Source organism: Pongo pygmaeus, chromosome 5, assembly GCF_028885625.2.
Source record: "Pongo pygmaeus isolate AG05252 chromosome 5, NHGRI_mPonPyg2-v2.0_pri, whole genome shotgun sequence".
NCBI classification, from domain to species: Eukaryota; Metazoa; Chordata; class Mammalia; order Primates; family Hominidae; genus Pongo; species Pongo pygmaeus.
This window is the reverse complement of record NC_072378.2, coordinates 6,945,940-6,952,322: the sequence shown is the minus strand read 5'-3', so window position 1 is coordinate 6,952,322 and position 6,383 is coordinate 6,945,940. Positions and strand designations below refer to the sequence as shown.

Below are 6,383 nucleotides of genomic sequence, written 5' to 3'. Positions count from 1 at the left end.
AAGAAAAGGTTTTACAATCCATGTACACTATCAGACCTGAAATACTCAAGATCTACATCTCTGCTGGAATTTTTTATGGTCATGAAAACAAAATTGAGTGGTACTTGTCGGAAACACAAATGGTGGTCATAGTGACTCAGAAGGTTTTATTATTAAGTACATTTTTACTCTGAATTTCTCTACTTGCCCTGTATAATTTTCCCTTCAGCAGGGTATCTTTTTTTTTTTTTTAAGGGTCTTTAGTCTTGGATTATTACAGCAAGCAAACAAGCAGATGGCATCATTGCTGAGCAGGGTTCCAGTGCGAAGGATGATACACTGAGCTCCCAAATCATAATTGAAGGTGGGATTAGTTGGAAGAATCTTGTTTATTAACAAAATCCTCTTCATTTATTTTATTCCCCAATAATAATTTGCCACTTACTAAGCCCTTATTCTGCACCTGGCATTTTATGCTAATCTTCACAACAACCCTAAGAGGCAAATCTTCTTCCATATTTTACACATGAGGAATCTACACTTAACAAGGTTAAGTAATTTAAGGTCAGGCAGCCAGTGAGTGACAGAATTAGAATTAGAACCCAAGTCTGTGACTCCAAAGCCCTAACTAGCACAGATGGGGCTTCCTCACCAACTCTTAGATGTAATGCTTTGAACCCCTGGTTATCTTTGCAAAGGCAGGAATTGCTGTAAACTGAGCCCAAATAAGGACAGCTGTCTCCTTAGCATCATTAGTCACTTCTTCCTTCATCACTTCCCAGTGGATAGGAGGTTAGTAAGTGGCTTAACCGCTACCGAGATCATCCGCACACTCCATGGACAGATGGCACAGGCTAGATGTGACTTAACCTAATTATTCTGCCCTTTCTGGCTTTTACTTCTAGAAATAGTCATCAAAAAAAAGGGAGACTTTGAAAGACTTATTTAGGTCTCTCTACCTGAAAGAAGAGGAAATTATTTCGGAGGCAAATGAATTTCTAACTTTCCTGAAAGAAGGGAGATTTTTTTTAATGACTTGTCTGAGGAGAAGTCAATGAAGAGGCTGTTGCACACAATAGCTATTAAGTCACAAATAACACCTGCACCCTGGAAGATTCCACTATTTGGCATGTATGGTGGCTAAAAAAGTGGAGAATCTTCTTGGTTTCTCTTCCCACCCAGCCTTTCTTAGGTACTTTGAAGAGAACTCACCTCTCACTTTCTATGAGCTTTTTAGGACCCTGAGCCATATTACCATCAGCTAAAGTCTTTATTTATTTTTAATTCTTGAGACAGAGTCTCGCTCTGTCGCCCAGGTTGGAGTGCAGTGGCACAATCTCGGCTCACTGCAACCTCCGCCTCCCGGTACAAGTGATTCTCTGGCCTCAGCCTCCTGAGTGGCTGGGATTACAGGTGCCTGCCACCATGCCTGGCTAATTTTTGTATTTTTAGTAGAGACAGGGTTTCACCATGTTGGCCAGGGTGATCTTGAACTCCTGAGCTCAGGTGATCTGCCCACCTCGGCCTCCCAAAGTGCTGGGATTATAGGCATGAGCCACTGCGCCTGGCCAATAATGAAGTCTTTATCTGGCCATTTTCCTCAGTGTATTTTTTCCTCAGCATGTCCGCTTCAAGATGGATGAAGAAGCAGCCTCTCTAACCACCCCAACTTTAAATCCAGTAGGATTGTCTGCCAGAAATAAACTCCTCTCTTTAGGAAGACAAAAGCCAGGTGTTTCAGGCTGACAGCTTCTGAGATCTCCCCTACACTACGTAAATCGTCACTACTCACTGGGTAGACAAATAAGAGGAAGCCACTTAAAAAGTTTTTCAAAAAGTAGAAAAAGTTATTCAAAAAGTAAAGATGGGGGTCTTGTTATGTTGCCCAGGCTGGTCTTGAACTCCTGGCCTCAAGTGATCCTCCTGCTTTGGCCTCCCAAAGTGCCGGGATTACAGGTGTGAGCCACTGTGTCTGCCTGGAAGCCACTTATATTTGAGAGTTGGGAGGAAGGGACGGCTTTCTGGACCCAAGGAAGCAGCAAGGCAGCAGGGCAGGGAGCAGGTGCTACTGGCAGGTGGCCGGCACTGCTGCTGGCCTGGAGGGTGAGGGAGAGCAGGGAGACGGGCAGACTAAGAGGCTGCATGCTTTGTGGAAATAGCTGAAAATAGAACGTGAGGTTAGGCCCTGAGAATTCGACTCCTGTTAATGGCAAAGAGAGAAGCCAGGGTCTTCCGTACATAAGACCAGGGCAACAAATAGTGCCTTTGCACACCCTGGGTCTGGCCTGCCTGCCTAGGATGCTAGCTCTCAGCCCTGACTCGTGGAAAGAGCTCAACTTTTTATTTTTTATTTTATTATTATTATTGTTATTTTGATATGGAATCTCACTCTTTTGCGAGGCTGGAGTGCGGTGGCAGGATCTCATTGCAACCTCTGCCTCCTGGGTTCAAGTGATTCTCCTGCCTCAGCCTCCCGAGTAGTTGGGACTACAGGTGCCCGCCACCACACCCAGTTAATTTTTATATTTTTAGTAGAGACGGGGTTTTGCCATGTTGGCCAGGCTCATCTCGAACTCCTGACCTCAGGTGATCCACCCGCCTCAGCCTACCAAAGTGCTGGGATTACAGCATGGTGAGCCACTGTGCCCGGCAACTTTTTAATAATTTGTCTTCTTGCTGAATAACAAAGGTATCTAAGTAAAAAGATGTGTGTGTGTCTCTGTGTGTGTGTGTGTTTCACCTACTTGGTTGATTTGGGTCACAGCTGCAGTTTACACTGTGCCTCTAAATTTTATTTGGAAGAAAAAGCAATATTTCTTTTGCTTCTTTTTTCTTTTTTTTCCTCTGTCCTGCTTTTAGGCAAGAAAGCAATATTTCATATCACAAATTCAGCTGCTGCTGCTGACAGACAGTTTGCTCTGACTGTTCTTCACCAGACGAGGCAGGTTAAACTCTTGTCAGCCATATGTTGATTTGTTAACACTACCCATGTCCCAGGTAGCAGGCTCAGATGGGTCTCAAAATAGACCAGGCACACATGGCTGATAAGATCCCAGTGGGCAGAAGATAATGTTACACCATCTATGACATAACCTCTAGAATAATCACTGCTGCCCTTTGTTCCAGAGTCCAGCTCCAGTGTATGCAAAAGTGGAAAGTCCTCAAACAGTGGGGGGTTTAGTGTGTGTGTGCTTTCCTTGAAATTGGTTAAACTTCCACTCAGCTTTGGAAGCTTCTAATAAGCGGTTCACAACCTTTTCTTCTCTTTCTTCTTTTTTGCTTCAGTGGGATGGATGGCCAAACAAACTTTCTGGTGGCTGTTAAGAAGAACAAAATTCTTTGCAGAAGCACGTGCCAGTGTTTTACAATGCACAGCACACATCGAGGCTTGCGGCGCACACTGGAACACAATCGGATTCTGGAGCTCTAGGGATAAAGAGCACTGCTAATTTGTGCAGCCGCTGCTTTAGAATGGTGAGCAGGGAGGACACTCCTCTAAGGAGAGGGAGTCAGGGCATCAGCGCAAATTGGTTTTCCAGGCGAAGGAAGGGGAAAGCCTCATTTTGGAAGAAATTTCAGTTTCTGTGGACTTGTGGACCTGATGTCGGGTTACCTCGCCCCTCCCCAGCAGGAGCCGAATGCCCGTGCCTTGTCTCCTGGAAAGCTGCCTTTCTAAGCTAGAGAATTGCTGCCACAAACCTATTCTGAGAGGAAGGGAATGTACTCTTCGTATTTGTGGAGAAAACCAGGAAGTGAGGAGTTGCAGCCCCGGCTTCCTGGTCGGGCTGCTGACTCACACTGTCATCCTTTAGGCAGAAATGATTTCCTTCATTTCTTTGCACCTCAGTTTCTCAGTTAAATGAAGGATGAAAATGGAATTCCCCTAGAGACATTGGGAATACCTCATTAATGTTTGCATTTCTTTGCGATAACTGGGATTAGAGATCTGATTACTGCAAAGCAGCATTACATGGAAGATTCCATCTTTATTGTCAACTCGAGGCCTATCTTTGAATGAATATCATTCAAGGTCTTTTGGCCACCTTTCCCACTATTCATGCCATGCTGCCCCCTCCCCACTCCATCTATTCTTTTCCATGGTGACTTCAAGTGATGTCGTTTGCATGAAGTTTTGTCTCTGAGGAGAGGAGGCTTTAATTTCTCTTGGTTCATTCCAGAACATGGTAGTCCATGGGTCACCACAGGCTTGACTGGTTGTGGGAGACAGGATTCAGAGGCCAGGAACGGGATCTCAGTCACAACCTCCATGCTCTTTTAAGGAATTTAGGTTGTCCCTTTGTACTTGATTTTCTTTTTCCTCTTCAAAGTGTCGACCTCTTTTGTTTGGCTAGGGTGAATACATCACTTCCTCTTTGGGGTCTGTGTTTTGTCTCCTGCTGGGTTTGAAATGTCATGTAATTTGTTGGGTTTTCACTGGATTATGTTTGGAGTTTGTTTGTTTTTTTTTGGTGTTCCCAAATCATCACTCGTCACCAGAACCCTCTCTCTTCTACCTCCTGATTAATGATTGATAGAAGTGCACACTCCTCAGCATTTACCAAGAGAGACGCATTCATCTTCAACTGCTCTCTCTGGTCTGTTGCCTATGAAGGGAGTTCCCCTGCAAGGGGGGGGAAAAAAAAAACAACAAAACCCCACAGAGCTGTTATCTTTTCTTCCTGCTGAGCAGTCAGGCTGCTCTGTTGCTTTGCTCATTATCTGGCCAAACTTCATTTGAGAGTGATCTCCATGCTCCTCATCTAGAATATGGTGCAAGCCTCAGGTCCTTCTCTCTTCGGACTCCCCAGCCTTTCCTTGGCTCCTCATAGATGACATTTTCTGTTCCTAGAAGCAACATTTCTCTGCTATAATAAGTACATTTTGGGGGATACATTTGGAATTTATTATTAACTCATCCCACAGCATTATTGATGTACTGCTATGTGCCAGGCACTATACTAGACATCGGGTGTGTTATAAGAATAATGAGGCCAGGTGCGGTGGCTCTCACCTGTAATCTCAGCAATTTGGGAGGCCGAGATGGGAGGACAGCTTGAGGCCAGGAGTTCGAGACCACCTTGGGCAACATAGCAAGACCCTGTCTTTACAAAAAATAAAAAATAGAAAAATTAGCCAGACATGGCAGTGTATGCCTGTAGTCCCAGTTACTCAGGAGGCTTAGGTGGGAGGATCCCTTGGGCCCAGGAGGTCGAGGCTGCAATGAGCTGATTTTGCACCACTGCCCTCCAGCTTGGGTGACAGAGAGAGACCCTGTCTCTAAAATAAAATAAAATAAAATAAAATAAAATAGGCCGGGTGCGGTGGCTCACGCTTGTAATCCTAGCACTTTGGGAGGTTGGGGCAGGTGGATCACGAGGTCAAGAGTTTGAGACCATCCTGGCCAACATGGCGAAACCCTGTCTCTACTAAAAATACAAAAATTAGCTGGGCGTGGTGGTGCGCGCCTGTCTCTGGAGGCTGAGGCAGGAGAATCACTTGAACCCAGTAGGCGGAGGTTGCAGTGAGGTGAGATCACGCCGCTGCACTCCAGCCTGGTGACAGAGCGAGACTGTCTCAAAATAAATAAATAAATAAAATAATGAGACTTATCTCCTGCTTCTAAGAGCAGGGCTGCAGGCAGAAAAGGGGTGGTGGAGGTGCAAGTAGTGATGGAGAGGGCTGAGAAAAACCTGCAGAATCATAAGTTATAAGGCAAAGAGAAGCCATTTTATAGTTCATAAGCATAATGATTGGGTTTTTGCACAGATGAGAAACCTTGTTAAGATGTTGGCACTTTACTCATAAGACATAAACACACACACACACACACACACATAAACACACACACCAAAAAACAATGCAAAGAGAAAGATTTCTGATGGTGACTTGAATCTAGTAGTGATAATATTTATTGCATAACTTTACTATCTATTATAGCAAAAACATTCCCCTGAATTCTTACTGTGTGCCAAGCACTGTGCTTAGTAATCTCAATCCTTACTCTGCCCTTTGTGGTGAGTTCTATATTCACCCTTATTTTACAGATGAAGGAATGGAGATTTGAGGAGGCTAAGTAATGAGAGCAGGGTGATTAGCTAATATCAAACTCAGGCATTGAGGCTATGCTGTCTAGAGAAAGAAATACATACTAGGGACCTTCTGGACAGGGTTCTGCCTATACTTGCGACAGCACTGGAAATTAAGTCCTCTCCCCTGTGTTTCTCTGAAAAGAAATAATTTATTTCCTGTGTTCTGGAAGGACATTGGGTGAAGTTGGTTGTGTTTTAAAGCATGTCCATTGACGCCTCTTTTGGTTCCTGAGCCTTTAGCAGGAGGCTCCTGCTCTATTTCACATGACCCCGTCTCAGTGACCTGTCTGTTGGCCTTAGGGAAAACACGGGGGC

At 44.6% G+C, this 6,383-nt stretch overlaps 1 pseudogene; it reads left to right on the top strand.

Moving 5' to 3' along the window:
- Positions 1-5,701: 5,701 nt before the first annotated feature.
- On the top strand, positions 5,702-5,788 carry LOC129039817 (small nucleolar RNA U13; annotated as a pseudogene).
- Positions 5,789-6,383: the final 595 nt, after the last annotated feature.